The sequence below is a fragment of the Manis javanica genome, chromosome 12 (assembly GCF_040802235.1).
Source record: "Manis javanica isolate MJ-LG chromosome 12, MJ_LKY, whole genome shotgun sequence".
Taxonomy (NCBI): Eukaryota; Metazoa; Chordata; class Mammalia; order Pholidota; family Manidae; genus Manis; species Manis javanica.
The window spans coordinates 42,314,059-42,333,993 of NC_133167.1; the positions used below are offsets into that span (position 1 = coordinate 42,314,059).

Below are 19,935 nucleotides of genomic sequence, written 5' to 3' on the forward strand. Positions count from 1 at the left end.
GTTTCACTCCACTAGTGTGTAAGTCCTTGAGGACTAGACTTTTCTGTTCTTTTCACACTTACATTCCTAACACTGGTACAGTGCCTAAAATATAGTAGGTACCCAATATATATGTATAGAATGAATGAAAAAAATATATTGAGCTTTTTGATGTGTGTCAAGATTTAAAAACTGGACTCATAGTTCACAGTTACTTGTGTAAAGGACAGGATTGTAGACTAGTTTATCCTCTGAATATTTCTTCATCCAGAAAATGAAATGGACACATTTCTTTAGGAGAGGTAATACATATGTGTAAAATCTTTTTAGAGCCAAATGGCAATTTACATATGGTAGCAATCCTCTGACTTGATTTTCCCCCTTACCTTTTAGTCTGTGCAGTTACAATGAATATCTTCTATGTCACAGATCCCCTGCTAGATATCAAGACAGAGATACTCTGCCTCAGTGGAAGGTGTAGTCTAGGAGATAGTAAAGCAAAAATTAGGGGTGAATAAAATCAGCTTTTTGTAAAATCAGTAAGTACTCTTTCAAAATTGAGCATGTATTAGGTGCTTAGTAAATAGTTAAGTAAGTGAATTTTTAAAGAAATTCTAATCAAAATTTAATCTCTGTTCACTTGTTGCTAGAAGTGAAAAGTCAAACATTTTCCCATAGAATCTCCTTTCACAATATCTCTGTGATTGACAGGATTTGGAGTAAATTGTTTGAAAGCATACACATAGATTCTACCTACAAAATACTGCCATCTTACCATGAATAATTAGAGGAAGGAAAATTCTCATGCAAAACCAGGTGAGACTGTTTCTTTCAGAAGTATTCAGGAATGTGTTGTCCATAACTCTATGACCAGTGTATATGGAAGTGTCTGGCACAGAGAAGACAGAAAATACATATTTTTGTCAATTTAACTGAAGAAATATAAGGAGGGAAAAGTATTTTAGTTCTGTAGCCAAAAAGATACTTAGAGTATCACAATACAGATATCTTACTTTAGTTAACTGTTTATTTCTTTCATCCTTCCTCGCTTCAAAGTCAGTTATGCTCATAAAATTCATAACTGCTGTAGATAGAACCATTAAAAGAGCACAATTTAAAACAACTAAAGTTTTTGTGCCATGTGAGGACATGAACTTTATATCACTATAAACCTCCTAGAGCATTGTCTTCTATAATGTGTTACATAATATGTTTATTTAATCAATGGCTATACTATAATCCAACCTCTTCCCCTGAATCTTGCATAAATGAAGTTCGAATGAATGAACATAATTCAGTTGAGCTACTCATCGATTTCCAGCTTGAAAATGATGCCTAGACCACATACTGTATAATTTGCCCATTTGGGGAGTAAGTAGATGATTTATGAAAGTAAACGTCACTTAGTAGCTTTAGCATGTAAAAGAAGAGTTTTTAAAAATGGAAACAAAATGGTGTTTGTCATACAAATTGTTATTTTGTTTACACCATTTTCTCTTTATTCTTGAATATTTCAGAAATGTCTCAGAGTAATCTCTCAAAGCGAACTAAAAAGTCATTCAATCATTTTACATAGTTCAAATCAAAATATGGATTTTCAGATTTCTTTTGCAATTTATTTGTGGGCTGGGGGCCTTCTGGTGAAATGTAAGGGATTTTTCCTGCCATTTTATAAAAGCACAGAAAATTGGCTGAAAGTGCAGTTGACAACCTTCCAGTGTTAGTAACACAGCCATCTGTTTCTATAAAGTAGTTGTTTGTTTTTTTCTTATTCAGTTTTCCCTGTGAAATGTTTTTCTTGAGATCTCTTTTTTTGGCCTGTGAATTCTACCCAGTGATACAAGTCACCTAGTGGATGGTAAAGGCACACATGGGTTCTGGGGAACTTTACCACTTCTTATATTCACACCAGAATCTCACATTTTGATCTAAATTGGACACTTTTCCAGGGAGATTTGTTACTAAAATACCAAAGGGTCATAATGATCAAAGTGATTTTAACTTAAGGGTATTTATACCTTAAAAAGAGATGGTCACTGAGGGAGATTCAGGTTGGGGGAAGTTCTTCGAGGGGAGTGCCATTTAGCTTTAATCTATGTTGTTCGGAAGGAACAGAAAATATATTCTTCTTCATCAGCTGGATAGAAGGAAAGAAAGGTGTCAAATGGGTATGATCAAAACTGAGGAACAATAGTTTTCTCATTGTTTCTTTCATTTAAGGAAAGTAGTGTGAAATTGGACATGTTTATTGTGATGACTACAGTAATTAATCCCAAACATGGCATCAATATACTTAAAAAAAATACAGGTCTTAAAACATATGGATTTCCAGTTACAAAATCACAGGAGGTAGGGTCTAGGAATTGATATTTTTAAAGAATTCATTGAGTGATTCTGATGCAAAGCCAGATTTGAGAATCACCAACTTAACACAGAATCAAGGTTGAATTTGGAAAAAAAAATTACAAAAGAAATCCTTCAGTAGCTCCTAAGTCACAAAACACATAATTTTTATGGAACTGATTTTGGGTGAAATTTTTGAATGGAGAAATAACTGAAAGATCCTAAAATATGGTCATAAAAAATTACCTGAAACTTTAAATGGCTCTTAAAGATGAAACTGGGATTTCTCTCCCCATCCAGCAGGCTCAATGCCACCTTTAAAAACATATCTGACAACATACGGGTCATATTGACTGAAATCACAAAATATTCTACAATGGCTTAAAAAGTCTCTTATCAGGGTGCCATATAATTAGCCTCAAAAATTTTCCATTTGTGATTATATTAAATATAGATGTATTCCTGTGGGCAAGTAGCTCTGGTATTGTGGCATTAATGGGCCCAACTAACTGCTACAAAGGCTTTGTCCAGGATCATATGCTCACTCAGAAAAATTTCTCTTACCCTACAGAAATCACTTTCCCCTCTTCTCCACAACTTCTCACTACTGTTCTTGAAATCTGAGGGTGCTCCTGTTTTGTGATGTTATTTATGTGGACAGACCAGAAGCCTGGTATTTAACAATACTTGACCTTAGGGATCTTTGTGGGAAAAACAGGATTCCTCCACTGTAATCATAGCCCTATATTCATGCATTTCTGCCAATGTAATGTGATGCGTGGTTTCTCTCTCTTCTCTCACCCTACTCCAGATTCTGACAGGGAGAAAGAAGAGCATGAGTATGCGCTTGATGTACATGTGAATGGCATTGAGGCAGGCAAAAAATTCTGGGAATCTCTGCTAAATAGTAATGGTTGTGTTTGAGTAACACATACTGACTTTTCAAAAACACTTTCACATTATTTGATTCTCAAAACAACCTTACTAGGGAGGGTATATTACCAGTATTTCTTAGGTGAAGACATTTGATCATCAATATAGTTCTCAAAGGTTACATAACAAATAATTTTCAGTTTCAGGTTTAAAAAAGTAAATAAAAGGAAAATCTTAGATTTCCTCAACTTCTCAATTTCCATTCCATTTTCATCATCATTTTGCCTTTTAGGGGTTCCCAAGGACTAGATGAAGAGTCAAAGTACATCTGAAAGCTTCTTGAGTTAGAGCTGCGAGTTTGCCTTCTCTAATCCCATTCTTCATTCTTCCAATGAGTTGGCAGAGTCCTATTACCCCAAAGGCTGGAGCCAAAGAAAGAGGCCTGCGTGTATCAGAACTCTGTGCTCCAGACCCCGATGCTGCCATTTCTTCCAGCCCCATCCCTTTACCCACCACCCCATTTCTCTTTCCTCTTCTCTCTTCTTTCTCTTTCTTCCTTCTAACCATAGTGAATTGCACATAGCTCCTGGATGAATTCTACTTCTTTCTCTGTTCTCAGCTGACACACTGCTTCCACCAGAAACTAACCCACTCTTACAAAATACCTTCAACAATGCTTGTGTATGCTCCCTTAGCATCCTGTATTTATTTCTAACAAAGAACCTATTTTTATGTACTTTGATTGCCTGATTGTCTTTTTCATTGAGTTATAGATATTTGGAATTAAAGTGATATCTTTTCATTAGTTCAGCTCTAGTACCTAGTAGAGAAATGGCACGTATTAGGTGCTCAATATCTGTTGGATGGATAAAGACCATGTTTCCATATTTTCTCTGCTCATGGTCTTAACATTCTTTGCAGTATTTCTGTGGCTATTTCTTTGGAGATCCCAATTCATTCCTTCATCCTGCCAAGATCTTTACAAGGCCCCTACATAACACACTGGGTTGTATATATTTCATTTTATTAAATATAGTCCTTTTTATAACTGCTGATGTTAGGCCTTTGGTTTGGAATGTGTTTTTTTATTCAGTGCTACTTCTATAGGGGAAATTAGATTTGATTTGTATTATTTTATTTACATGCTTTACTAAAAAACATCATCAATTCCCCCTGAGTTGTTGGACTTTTCTGAGATTAAGTATAACTGCCTTTTTCCTCGTAAGAAATTCTGCAGAACATTCCACTTGATGTGCTCTAAGTGCCATGTCACTTTTCTTGAAATCCACCCTTGTTTAGCAGCATGAAAAGAAGCAAGATTTTATAAATGTTTTTTAAATGTTAGGGAAGAGAAATTCTTTTAATAATAAAACACTTCTTAAGTACTAAGAGTATCTTTAAAATAGGAACTATTAATTTGGTGTTAGTAATCATACCTGAGGAAAATTTGCCATAGTCTCTTTCCATCACACAAAATATTACCATTGTAAGGAATATCCACATATACTGGCTATGAGAGAGAGAATGTACATTTTGCTGCCTTGTTGTCACATTGGCTTTTTCCCTTTACTAATACTTTTAATTATTTAACTTCAGATTTACAAACTGAATAATTATTAAGGTGGATTAATCCCAAATCATTTTAAATATAATCTAGTTTCTATATAAGAATCAATTGTGAGGTTTCTGACATCCTTATGGATGATTGTAATTCATCATACATGGTCTGGCATGAAGTAGCATAAAGTCATTGCTGGGCGAGGCTTATCTCTGCATATTTCATGTTCCTGTAAGTTCTGGGTAAACTCTTCACTCTCCATGAACAGTTAGAGGAGCCCAAAGCCTGAGGGCCCATAAGGGGTAAAAAAAAAGCCTTCTCTTAATTTTATAAGATGAGGTAGAATAATGTTGACTATATGAACTCTGTTGTACATATGATTTGTTGTGGATGTGGGAAATGATTTCTGATATGCTTAGAATTCCTAACTCCTAGAGAAGCCATTGGTCAATGTAGATGGGCATGAAGTAATGCCTATAAATCTACTATTCTGTTTAGCAATTCATATGCTGCATTTTCCCTATGGTTGAACCTCTAGAACTCCAAAGAGATTTCTGATGGTGGTGGCATACACTAAGTTTCTTTTTGTGTACAGCCCACCTTGTCATCTCATTTGGTAATATGGCAGAGTCGTGAAGAATCTGGCTGAGCTCACAGTAAATCCCATAAACCTTTATTCTTGATATTTAGCCAATAGAGTTCCATTAAATAACTCTTTTTAACAATTTGGAAGCATAGTTGATATATAATATGATATTAGTTTCAGGTGTACAAAATAATGATTCAACAATTATGAAATGTACACCACAATATAGTTATCATCTGTCAATATACAAAGTTATTACAATATTATTGACTATATTCCTTGTTTTGCTTTTAATCCCCATGATTTATATGGTTGCCATTGGGAAGTGGAATGGGGAATGGGTAAAGGAGATAAAAAGGTACGAACTTCCTATTATAAAATAAATAACACTTAATCACTGCTATTCTGTTAATATCACAAGAATATCCAGATTCACCAAATTATCTTCCATTAAATCAATATGCAAATGGATCAGATTTAAATGTTTTTATCAGATCACATCCTCTCTTTTATTATTATAAAAGAAAATGAGCAATCACATTTATTTCATTATTTGCTTTAATTTCTAACTGTTACTGCCAGTCAAATCAATTGTGACTGAACTGACAGTTACTAAACAGGAAAGAACTGAAGTTATAGCTTGGTCCTTAGAGGAGGTTTCCATTTTCAAAGCTTTTAATGAAAGATTACATTTAGAAAAAAGGAAAGCAGTTAAGAACTTTTTAAAAGTCTAGTTCAGACTTCAGAAAAATGAAAGGAAATGAAGACCTGAATATGTAATTTCTAAAGTAGGTTTGCTTTAAATTGTATTTTTTTAATGTAGAATTTTATTGAATTTTTCCCAGTGGCTCTTTCAGCATCCCCTCTTTAATTTAAATGAAGTAGATAGAATGTATGTACATTGTTTGCTATTAGGGGAGTCATATTTACACAATGTAAGCTGGATGTTGCAGAGAAAAATTTCATTTCCTGTGCCCTATAAATCAATCTAAAAAAGAAGTAAATAAAAGTTGGTATGCACTCATTTACTGTCCATGTTCATCAAAATGCCTGAAAGCTTTTCTGTGTCACGGAGATAGTTTTTCCCCATCAATATCCTGGGAAGCTCCAGGAAAGCTAGGGGAAATTTCACAGGATATTACAGTGGTAATGTTTGGTGGCTACACAGACAGAGAATCAGGAAATGAAGTATTGACCAGTTGGAACTGGCAGCTAAATAGAAAGAAAGAATGGAATTCACATTCTTATTATGTTTCACTGCTTCCCTTTGATTACAAATTAATTTTTTAAAAACCCATTGTAATCTCCCCCTTTCTTATCTCTAAGTTAACCATTCTTCACTCTTTTTTTTTCTTTCAAGTTAATCCAAACTCCTTTTGCTCTTCATCTTTCATATGGACTGTCAGTTTATTACTCTCACTTAACAGAATCTACATTTAGTTGTGAATTTTCAATGTTATGTATGCAAATTTGTCTTCCCTTTATTCTCTTTCTAAAGTAGCAGACCAACTGCCTAACTTAGAATGTGGTAGTTAAGAATGTGTGGTTATTCAAATATTGGTTCAGCCAGTCACTGACTTTGTGATCTTGATTGACTCCAAGCTCTCTGCCAGAGTAGTTGTAAGGACTGAGTATAGAATTTTCATAAGGCACTTAGCATAACTCTTATGACACAATAGACAGTAGCTATTAATATTTATACCGGGTTGTTCTTAATATTCATCCCAATATAACTTAAATAGGGCTTATAATTTTTCCAATTAAATTTATTTATCTTTCCAAAATTTATTTTACTCAATAGCTAGACCATTCTCCTATCCTGTACATATCTGCATTAGTTTTCTAGGGTTGTTTTGTAAAAAGTATGACAAACTGGGTGGCTTAAAATAACAAAAAGATGTTGTCTCACAGTTCTGGAGTCTAGAAGTCCAAAATCAAGGCGTTGGCAGGCCGTGTTCTCTCTGAACCCTATAGAGGGAGGTCCGCCCTTGCTTCTTCCTATCTTCTGGTGGTTGCCAGCAGTCCCCACATTTTCTTGGTTTGCAGCTACAGCACCTCAGTCTCTGCCTCCATCACACGTGTCTGTGTCCCTTTATGTCTTTCATTTCCCTCTTCTTATAAGGATCCCAGGCATATTGAGTTAAGGGCCCACTATACACCAGTACTCATCTTAAGTCATTACATCTTCAAAGGACTTATTTCCAGATAAGGCCAACATAGTTTTTTGGGGGGACATAATTCAACCCATAACCATATTCAATAGAAGTGACTTCCTCCATTCATTCCTGAACCCTGAAAATAATTTTAAAATCTTCCTCATAACTTATCCCACCTATAGTTAATCAAACCCTGCCCATTTTCTATCTGGTGTCTCATGGATATACCCCTCTTTCTTAAGTTCTAGAAAAACATAGTGGCCTTTAGTCTTATCTGTTTCCAGTTCTTCTTTAATTCTATTTTTGGAACAGTATTCTTGAAAGCTGCTTATGCATTATCCCATTAATCACTTATTCAACAAGCATTTATTGGACATCATCTATGCATCAGGCACTTCCTGCACTCAGAATATAGAAATTAAGTGCTTTTCACCCTCAAGAAACCTAGAGCCTAGTAGAATTTACATATAAACAAACCAGTAAATTTGAGACGTCTGCAGGTATTTTGCTGGGTGTGTGGACAAGGTGAGACATGAGCACAGGGACAGTGGCCACATTACATGTGGGTAAGTGGCGAGTCATGAAAACCTTCCTGGAGGAAGAGAGATTATTCTTACCAAGAATTCACATCACCTCTTTTTTCTGTAAACTGAGCCATCAGCTCCTGATACGGTATGTCTGCCCTCCTCTCCATGCCTCTGTCAGGTAGCTCCTGCTTCCTTCCCAGGCAGAGTCGTCCTTACCTCCACCATCACAAATAATACCTTGCATTTTCCAAGGTCTACTTTAGAACCCATTTCTATTCACTCCTCTTAAGATAACTTTGCTCATAGTGATCCCATCTTTTCAGATTTCTCACACGTAATTCCTCAAACCTAGCATCTTACATATATGATTTGCTACCTTGACTAATTGTGTTCTTGGGGAAATAACTAGATAGAAAATACTTCATATTTAGATTGTCAGTAATTACTTGTAGTATTGTATTTATCTTATAAACTTCCTTATTAGTGCCTCAACTAAAAGCTCTTCTGGAGTAGTTTGTGTGTCTTTTACTTTTGTACCTCTTTGTCATGGGATATAGTCAAACATAGAGTAGACTCTTGAAAAATACTTAAGTTATCTATGAAAATGGATATGAATGGATTTGCTAAGTATTTGATCCTTATTTTGCACTGTTTTATAAATTACAAACTAGCATCCACGAACAAAATTCAGTGTCTGTCAAACTAGATATTATACAATACAACTATTTTTGACTCCCTAAAATGCGAAGCAGTGCAATTCAGAAATCTCTATCTAAATTGGAAAAATGGTATTTAAATTCAGCTTTGTTCAATTTCCAAATGGCCGTGGAGCTGGACCTAGAAGAACACATTTATAGTTCATCACAGCATTGCCAGACTTGGTCATTGTGGCAACTGATTCCTCCCATGTTGCTGTGCGCCAGTGTCCTGGCTTCTGTACTGCTGGTCAGCTCCGCAGACTGATGAGCTGCACACCAACCCCTCTAACACGCCTACTTGTGGAGGCACCAGGAGGTTTAGAGACAAGAGTGCTGTTGTTTTACCCTCAGGCAAGAGAAGAGATGGCAACGAAATGAAAATAGTAAGTACTAAGTGAGAGGAAGTGTTTGTGCTCCTTTGGATCCATCCTGGCCAATTGGCAGAGAAGGAGTCCATTGCCAGTTACCAGCAATGAGCCAGGGGTGACAATATTATTCAGCTTAGAACTGTATTTTTGGAAGAAACCACTTTGTGTTTTAGATTTCTCACTTTAAAAAAAGAAACTCTAAAAAAAAAGTATTAAATTAAAGGAAAAAAGGAAATTACAGAACTTGAATCTCAAAACTCTTGACTTCTCTGATCTCCATGTAGGTGGAGTGTCTCTCCTAAGTATTCCTGCAGCAACCTGGGCTTGCCTCTAGTTTTATAATGAAAAAACTGTTTCCAAGTAGTCTATTGTTGAACAGATTTCCTCACTAGTCTGTAAGCTCTTTAAGGACAGGGAGAAATCCATCCTCTTACCTCTGTATTCCCAATGCTTGGCAAAATAACAGATAGATAATACATATTTGTCGAATAAACATAGTTTCCAAGTGCATACATTTTGTTATTTTGATGTTTGCTTCAAGAGTAAGTGTGTTTACTTTATCATTTAAACCACTCTGAATGCCATAGTTATTGGACAATCAAAACATCTAAGGAGGGCTGAAACCCATGCAGGGAATCATGAAATTGTGGCCTTGCTGTTGCACTGTATACTGTTAGGGCTCCTCGGGTAGTGTGAGCGTTTGTTTCCTCTCTCTTACTGATAGACATTCAGACTGTCCTAGAGTTTTAAAAGTATTTTATTACCAAGAGGACACTGAAGGACAATCAAAGGAGTGATAAATCTACTCTAAAGATGATTAAGTGCTATTTGGAACTCTGTATTCCTTTGTCTGGCTTATTTAAAGCCTGCTTTTAAAAACATAACTTTTATCTCCAAAATGACTGAAGGTTGTTTCTGTTTCAGATTCTAGAAAATCCTCAGGGTGATATTCCTGAGAATTAGTTCTAGTTAATATAATAAATGGCATTAGGCAAAGGCCTTTCAAAACACACAGAAAGATTTCCAGGATAAGGACCAATAATTTATAAAGACCCAGGACTCATTAGGTTAATTAGAAAAATTAAATTGAGTTTACAAAATTTCAATGTGTATGCAAATTTCCCAGAGTGTGCTACTGAAATACATACATGTGCAAACTTATTTTTCTCCTACAAGAAAGTTTCATTACCTTTTGCACCTTCTCTATAGTTTGACTGTTTTTGGCAAGGAAACTATGCTCCAAATGCCCATTCCATGACCCAGACTGTGATCTTACACTAGACAAGCATTCAATAACATTTGCTGGATAAATAAATATTGACTAAATGGATTAAATAGTGCCTCCATTCCTTTACCATTCTGACTAATTTATTTAGGTTAACTTTTAGCAGCAGTTTAAGGTAAATTTATCTGTGATGCCCTAGCATATTTAATTTCACCTAAGAGTGAAGTCTTACATTTTATCTTTACCTATACATTACTAAGTAGAGACACTGTGGCACCCTTTTCCTTTACAAAATAGAGGAAACAGCCTAGGTAATATATCTTTTTGTTCACTAAATTTTATACTCCACAAATTAGCAAATCCTCTATATTCTTCTCCTCTGATCTCAGCACTTGCTACCATTGTGTTAGCACAAAATAAGTGCACTTGCTACCATTGTGTTAGCACAAAATAAGTGTCCCATAGCTATTTAGGATTGAACAAACATGAAAGCTTTTAAAAACAAAATCTTCCCACAGCTATTTTAAGAAAATAACAAGTGTTCTCTCTTTTGTATGTATTTTCTTCATAGTTACCATGTTTTAAGAAATTAAAATATGAATGAAACAGAAATTAAAATATGAATTCAAGTTAAAACAAAACTGAAAGGAATGATTTTGAATAATTATTAATCATTTAAAGCTTTTGAATTTTTAATAAAGCTTGCCCATGCTCACATTTCTTCTATATAAGGGTGTTTTAACTTGTCTTCTGTTCATTTACTTATTAAGGAAAATAAACTCTCAGAAGCATGTGAATTTATAGGTCAAAATCTTGAATTTCATCTTTTGGATTTTTCTTATCCAACCATAGAATAAGGAAATATCCCTAATTAGTTCTATATTTGCTAAAGAAACTTGAAAATCTCTCTTGATTTAGTAAAAGTATATGGGAGAAGAAAATGATTGTCTTGATTGCTCGTCTTCTCAGCCGTCTTCCCCTTCCCCTCTTTCTCCTTTCCATCCCCCACTACTCATCTCTCTCTGCTTTCCTTGTGCATTTTACCCTAAATAGGCACAGATATTTCCCGATGAATAGCTTTGCTGTGCATCTAGAAAGTTAATAACGTAACTTCCTAGTAAAGGCGACAGCTTCTCTTTCTTTTCCCAAATATTACTGAGACATTTGTCTGCTGTCATGATTTGGCACCTACTGAGGCTTGACCTTAACACTGTAACACGTAAGGTGGCCTCTGTGTGATTAGGAACGTGAGCCACAGAAGATAAACCGAACAGGAAAATAACGAGATGGATGTAGATTCTGAAATAATGGCTTTAGTCTTATTTTAAAAAATCTATTATCTGCTTTGGAAGCGATTTGGTAAGGAATGCCAGAAAGAAGGGTAAGATTCATTTTCATTTCTGTGCTTAAGTGAAATCACTTTCTAATTTTTAATAGCTACAAAGTAGACATAAACCCAGGTAGTTCAGGACTGAGTTGAGTAGTATGGGTATTAGTTCATATCCTTAAATATACCCAAGTGGATAAAAGTATGAAAGCCCTCGTGCCTCCAGGAGTGAGCTCCAAGGGGAATAGTGCAAAAAGAGACAGCCCATGTGGATGCCCTTTAGACCCTTCAAAATATTTTAGAATCCTTGGTAGTAAAATGAATGGGATCAAGAAGCTATTGAGAACTGTGGAATGTTTAGCTGATTGTAAAAGAAATTTCAGCTTAGGGCAAGGGCAGTGATTAAAGATTGAGTTAATAAAGAATGAATTAGAAGGAATAAATTGACTACAATGTCTGGATTTTCTCTAGAGGCCTAACTTCTTCTGTATCAGGAAAACTTCAAAAAGAAAGCAAAATGCACAAGCAAAGAAATTGTAAGATACAGAGTTGAGATGATTCTAAATATGTCTGATCACATAAAATAGTTAATTTTATGCCCATCTGAGTATCTCATAGTTAGTAGTCTCTTAAAATATAAAAATAACTTTTTAGTTATAAACATGAATAAAAATATATGCTCTTTTCAGAATATAATATCTGGAATAAATAATACTAATATATGATATTCACAATGCCATTTTGAAATCCTGTAGGCATGCCTATGTACCATTTAAAATGTATTTTAAATCCCTGTAGGTATGGCTCACATTTGAATAGCAATGAAAAATGAGGCTTTTCTAAAAGTTATGTAATAAACCCAATATCAAAATGAATAATTTTACATCCAATATGGCCTGGAATCTCTTCCTTAGTGCTCTTAACAATTAGTTCTGTTTTGTATACTATTGAGTATTACAGAACAGCTCGACCATCCAAAGCTGCTAACACAAACAACTCATATTCAACAAATTAATTCACCAGATACTTATTGAACATCTACTATGATCCTGACACTATATTCAGATATGGGGTTACATCAGTGGACAAGCCAGAAAAGTAATATCCATCTTTTTAAAGTTATAATTCTGTTGTGGGGAGACAAACAATAAGCATTATAAATAAAACAATCTGGTGGGCCCTAGATGAGAACAAGATTAAAAGAAAAAAAAAAAACAGGACTTGAAGGATTGAGAGTGACAAAGGTGTGTCATAATTTTCACTTTTTTTGTAAGGTGGTCAGAGTAGGCTTCATGAAGAAGGTGACCTATAAGCTGAGATTTGAAGGAAATTCTGAAGGATATCTGGAATGTGAGTACTATATATTGCTCAGAGTTTATTATTTACTTAATATATCTCCCACTCTATGTAAAAGCCATGATACCACCCATTTGAAAGAGAAACAGTTAGGCAGTTTTGGTTCTCTTCTTTATTTGAAGCACTATCATGCTGGGAGAGATTAGTCAGACAGACTGCATTCAAAACAGTTCAAAACTATTTGTGCATTTAGGTAGGCAGACACTTTTGGCATAGCACAGATTGTCTTTAATTTATTCATTAAGGAATAACATTTTAGCATAGGAGTAGAGTTTGTTCTAGAAATTACTACTGAAGTTTTTAGTGTGTTCAGAGTAAGGCAGGCCCAGTTTCATTTTTGGTATTTTTACAGCTATTCAATAATTTGAGCCATGTGTTTGGAGGGAAAAAAAAAATCTATGTCAAATGCATTAGCAGACTGAAACTTGGTTTTCCAGACAAAATTCTGGATGACCATTGCATATGCAGTGCATGTAGTTTTAGTTTCACATTTTGGCCACAACCATTTAGATTTCTTGATGATACATGGAAAGAAACTTAAGTAGTACCTAACATGAGAGATTTTCCTTTTCATTTTTTCCATTTTGAGTAAAGTAAAAACAGCAGTTTTACTAGTTAACTGAAAAGCCTTTGTCTATGAGATTGAGAAATGTTTATTGCTTGCACTGAAGAAACTACCTACCTTTGTAGACAGTTCACCTAATCTCATTTTATTTGTATGCTCCACTGAAATATTGTGTAAGAGTTACCTCCTTTCTACTTTCTCAGATTTCAAGATAATTTTCAAAATTAATTGTTATTATATTGCTTTGGAATATAAAGCATGATTGTCCTTAGTGGAATAGGAATTTAACTAAGCTCAATCATCATTGAATGTCTATTTTTGTTCAGCTGGTACTATAAAAGAGAGAAAGAAGGCACAATAAAAGTAATAATTTGAATAACCATCCTGAAAAAAAGATTTAATTTGGAGGGCTTATTGGGAAGTGAAATTCTATAGTGGATTGAAGAACAAAAGATGAAAAACTCCACAGGCCTGCTTGATACTTACCTCTCCACACACCTTTCATGGAGGCTGAGGTGGAAAATACTGTCAAAGTATGCAACAGATCCACCTCAACTGGTAGCTTCATAGGTATCTGATTTTTTAAATGTTAGACATATGATGAATGTGGAATTGTTGGCATTCGCTCAGAAGAGTCTGAAGGAAGAGCTGAGTATTCTAACCTCATTGTCTCTCTCAGTTGATGGTAAAGAGTGACCTGAAGCAGAAGGCAGGGAACTATTTCCTTGGAAGACTCTCCGGAAGCAAACCCAGTGACTGGGGCCAGGCTGTGCATCAGCGAAGGCGGCAGCTGTGGTCCTGTCCTGAGGGACATGCGGGCTGTTGTCCTGCTGCCTCCTCAGTCCCAGGAGGCATTCTCTGCCTGATTCATGACGGACACCAGGGTCATGATTCTAGTCCTTCAGAGACTTTTACAGTTAGCAAAACTTTATGTAATGTTAGCGCAGGGCTTCATAATCCCAGAAGGGACCAGGCCAGCTGGGTCAGAAAGACTGAAGGGCTGCTATAACTTTGAAATTTATTCCAAAATATGAGCTACTGTGACTGACACAGACTTTTCCCTTTCTGGCCACACAGAGGTCTAGATGTCAGGGACACATGTGGCAGAACTGTCAAGTGATCTATTTTGCTTTCATTAAAATAGGGGTCCTAATTGCACACTCTGTCTGAGAACTTAGGGAGGGAGGAAAGAGAGCTTCTTGGGCTATCTTTTTAGTGCATACATCAGTGAACTAGTTCCTTCCTTCAGTCACTCATCCATTCACCCACGTAGCAAAGACTGATGGGTGGTTTGAAGGTTACTGAGATGAACACAGCTTTGGCCCCCAAGTTGCTCACAGTCCAGTGGGGGAAAATGATCTGAACAAACACTTATGTCTAAATAAAAGATTTAAAATTTTTGTGACACGTGAGCACTCAACATTGTTTTTTGCAAGGAAGAATATCAGCATCTAGGGAATGTCCAGCATAGGCACAGGGACTTCTATTTCATATATTTTTTCAAAGTCCTAATTTAATAACAATATTAATATACAAATAATTTAATATACAATAATATACAAATGGAATCATTATCTCTCCTGGCTAAAGGTTTCAATACAGTCACTTGTAAGCAGGCTTTTTTGCCCAAGTAAAGTTATATAAAGGAAAACCTAGGGTGCGGCCCATAGTTGTCCAGAATAGTTCTAATGACTGAGTTTCTAATGTCTATTAAAATAAGATGGTGGATTTGGTCTGCCATCTAGTGAGTAAGGCCTGAACTCTTACAACTAAATGTAAAAGCACATAAACTTTATGAGAAGAGAAATCTGTGAGGATATATGAGAAACGGAACAATCGAGTTACTCTTGAATAGAATGAGGTCAGATGAAATGCATCTTGTCTCTAAGATATTAAGGCTAGGACATTGGTGGTGACGGCTTCATAATGGATTGGTTCAATTTGTTGGAACATTTGGTGAGGATAAAAGAATTCTGTAGCTTGGAGATGAAACTTTTGGAAGTGGCATCCTTAATTGAAGATTACAAAATATTAACAATACTGCCAGATATCTACCAGTCCTCTATTTTAGGAAAGCTAAAGAAACGTAAATAGCAAAAGTACAAGTGTCACAATATTGTGATTTTAGAATTCTTGTTCAGATTTATGAAAAGTATTTGTTTACCCACATACTTTAAGACTACTAATTTTTTTAAGTTGTAGTCCTTAGATCAAGGTTAATATCAACTTTCGTTAATCTCATGATCTGGCTAGAGGAAACAGGAGGACAGTATTGAACCTCTCAGAATATCATATGAAAATTCATATCTTTTTATAATATTGTCAAATGATAAAATATGTCATGAGAACTTTACTGTAAATTGGCTATAATTTTGCTATTTACTTTTCATATAAGTAAAAATCTATCTAGAAAACAGAAAGGACAACCTAATCATAAGGTGCACAACTACCATGTACAAACTAGAGAACTACAAGATACCCTGTATTTTCTACCCAGTGTTTCTTTGTCTATGTCTTTCATTCAGACATGAACAATGAAAGTTCACTGAGCTTTTGTGCCCTTTGTGATGTGTAGGAATTCTTGGGCAAGGGAGGAGAAAGCAAGGTTTAGCAGCAAATGTGGTTTTTATCTCCTTGACGTTTAGAAGCATTCCAACTAACTTTCCACATCATCTTAAATTTAATTATAAATTCTTAAGGGAAAAGGACCCGTGATGACTCAGAATATAAAACTAACTTTTAACATTGTTATTTAAAGAAAGTAATACATTGGTCCACTTCTTTGCCCCTTAGATTGAGGTCATGCTGTCTTCAACTTTCAGGAAGAAATGGCTCTTCTATGAGATAACACAAGACTGAAAAAGATGTCTCTTTTTCTTCTAACTATGAAGGAGCTGCAGGAAATAGAAGAGCTCACCCCTGAAAAGTCTCACACATTTTAATGCTATTTAATCAATAACATTATTGCATGTCATTTTTTTATTGTTTTCATATTCTATATTTCTACATATTTAATTGTTTCCTTGGTGCAATTAAGACCTAGTTCACCCAAGAAAATATCTACTTCACAATAATAATATATACTTATGAATACAGAATACATATACTTCCAATATTTTGCACATGCATTACTTGATGAAGATGCACTTAACACTCAGTAAATATGTAGGAACATTTTTGCCCCAGACTGTGGGAAGGAAGAAGCAAGCTAGTTGAACTAATGGTGAATCTCATTTTCCACCAATGTCATATAGTTCTCATGATTGGATATTTCTCAATCATAAAATTTAATGAACAAACTGACTCTTAATTTATTTACTTAATATAATTGTTCAATGGACTGTGGCTGTAAGCCTATGTAAAGCTGTGTTTTATGGAAATGTTCATCATGGAGCTACATTGTTTCAAAGTGATTTTTCATCTAAAAGTAACACTGATTATTTGATATACAAATTAAAAAATATTTTCAAAATAGTCCTGCAGAAAAGCATATTTAAGCAGGAGTTCTATTTTATTCTTTGTTCATAAATGCCTATGATTGGCACAAAAACAGATCCACTGATCAGTTGAACAGAATAAACAGCTCAGATATAAACCCATGCTTATATGGTCAATTGATCAACAACAAAGGAGGCAAGCCTATACAATGGGCAAAAGACAGCCTCTTCAATAAATGGTGTTGGGAAAACTGGACAGCCATGTCCAAAAGAATGAAACTGAACTACTTTCTTACCCTATATACAAAAATAAACTCAAAAAGATGAAACACTTAAATATAAGAACTGACACCATAGAACTCCTAGAAAAGAAGCAAAGGCAAGAGATCTTTGACATTGGTCTTAGCAATATTTTTTTGGATCTATCTCCACAGGCAAGGATGACAAAAGTAAAAATAAACAAATGGGACAACATCTAACTTAAAAGCCTTCACACAGCAAAGGAAATCATGAACAAAATGGGAAGTCAAATCATTGAATGAGAGAAGATAGTCACAAATGATACATCCAATAAGGGGTTAACATCCTAAAACTATAATGAACTCATAAAACACAATATCCAAAAGAAAATAATCTGATTAAAAGTGAGCAAAGGACCTGAATAGACATTTTTCCAAAGAAGACATACAGATGGCTGACAGACACATGAGCAGATGACTCAGTATCACTAACCATCAAGGAAAATGCAAATCAAAACTACAATGACATCTCACTTCACACCAGTCAAAACGGCCAGTATCGAAAAGACAAGTGTTGGTGAAGGTGTTGGAGAAAAGGAGCCCTTGTACACTATTGGTGGTAATGTAAATTGGTTGAGCCACTAAGGAAAACAGTATTGGGGTTCCTTAAAAAATTAAAAATAAAGCTACCATAAGATCCAATAATTCCACTTCCAGGTATTCATCCAAAAAATTGAAAACACTATTTTGAAAAGATACATGCTCCCTATGCAGCATTGTTCACAATAGCCAATATATGGAAGCAACCTAATTGTTCCTTGATAGATAAATGGATAAAACAGATGTGGTGTGTACACACACACACACACACACACACACACACGCACAATGGAATACTACTCATCCATAAAAAGGAATAAACTCCATTTGTGATAAAGGATGGACCTAGAGGGTATTATGCTAAGTGAAATATGTCAGACAGAGAAAGAAAAATACCATATGATTTTACTTACATGTGTAATCCAAAAACAAGGCAAATGAAACAGAAATAGACACATTGGCACAGAGAGCAAATTGATGATTGCCAGAGGGGAGGCCTGGTGGGATAGATGAAAAAAGGTGAAGGCATTTAAGAGGTACAATCCTTCATTATAAAATCAATAAGACATGGGAATGGAATGTACAGCATGTGTCTATACTATTATAACAACTTTGTATGGTGACAGAAGGTAACTAGACTTTTTGTGGTGACCATTTCATAATATATGTAAATACTGAATCACTGTGCTGGTTACCTGAAACTAGTACAATATTGCATGTCAACTATTATTCAAAAATATAAAATACCTATAATAGCAGCAAGTATATAGAGCCAATTTTTTTTGATTAGCTATGTATTATGTGATTAACATCCTTTGATGAAGATGAAACTTAGTGCTCTTCTTCTAAATAACAATGGTCAGATGTACTTAAACAGAATATGGTGTCATGCTCTGAGAGCAATTTTCCATTTGCTAAATGTCTCTGATGAAAGACTAAATATGTGAAGCAAAGTTTTCCATAGAGCAGTGAAAAAAATAATGTCCAGGAAAAACTTACTTAAGTTAAAAAGATAGATATCTGGGTTAATGTGTTCATCATAAATTGAAATCATTTTCATCTGTAGTTATGTATTATCTCTGTACCTATGTATTATAATTTAAATATACTCATATTTACATGTATAAATGATAAATTATTTCATGAACTAATTTAAAATGCATTATTTTTAATTTTGTGAAGTACAAAGTTAATGCTGGTGCAGTTAAGTTAGTGAACCATAATTTAGATTGATTCTTTCATATTTATTGAGCAAGTATTTGTTGAATGTCAGCTCTATGCAAGGTATGGTGTCAAGATTTATAAATAATCATGGTGAACAAGATACACCATACATTATCCTTAAATTCATGTAATTTAGTGTCTAGTAGCAGAGATAAGAAAAATAAATAAAAACAAAGATACTAATATTAATTGTAATGAATTTTGTGATGGCAATGATTCTTGCCTATCTGTTCACATTTTAGTAACTGTTTAATTACCTTGCATAGAATTCAAAATGAATGGATGGATGAATGACTTCTTTAGAAAGTTCTGTGACTTCTACTTTACAGAGTAGTCAGAGAAGAATTATGGGGGCAGGTGACAATAGGGGGCTCTGAGAGCTTGAGACGCAAGAGTGAAGGTAGTACCAGGCTGAAGGATCAAGTTGTGCAAGGACTGAGAGGGAGGGCCTTTGGGCTTTAAAGAGGAGTTTTGAATTTAAGTAATTAGGAAGCTTCTGAAGGAATTAAGCAAGGATGATATGACCCATATTATGTTTTCAAATACTATGATGTTGTTTCTTAAAACCACAAAATTAAAGATGCAATACATGTGTTTATTTTATAGTAAGTTTATAATAGAATTGCTATTACTAATTGTGCAAGTGTGTGTATGTATTTTTCAAATCTGTATTAAATTTTTATCTAAATGTAGAAAAGTTTTGGCAGATATTATATAGTAGCTTACCATATTGTTTTTGGTTATGGCTTTCCTTGATTAATTTTGATGCAAAGATAGTTAATGCATTGACACATAAGCTTCACATTTACATTACAATTTAGTTACCATCTTTAGTTTGGGAAATCTATTCCATGAAATGAGTCACTGTTGTTCT

The 19,935-nt window shown here is 34.7% G+C and overlaps 1 protein-coding gene across 1 annotated transcript in view; it reads left to right on the top strand.

The window, feature by feature from the left end:
• Positions 1–19,935, top strand: part of COL5A2 (collagen type V alpha 2 chain) — a 149,716-nt gene that overhangs the window by 51,886 nt on the left and 77,895 nt on the right. The gene's annotated exons all lie outside the window — the stretch shown is intronic.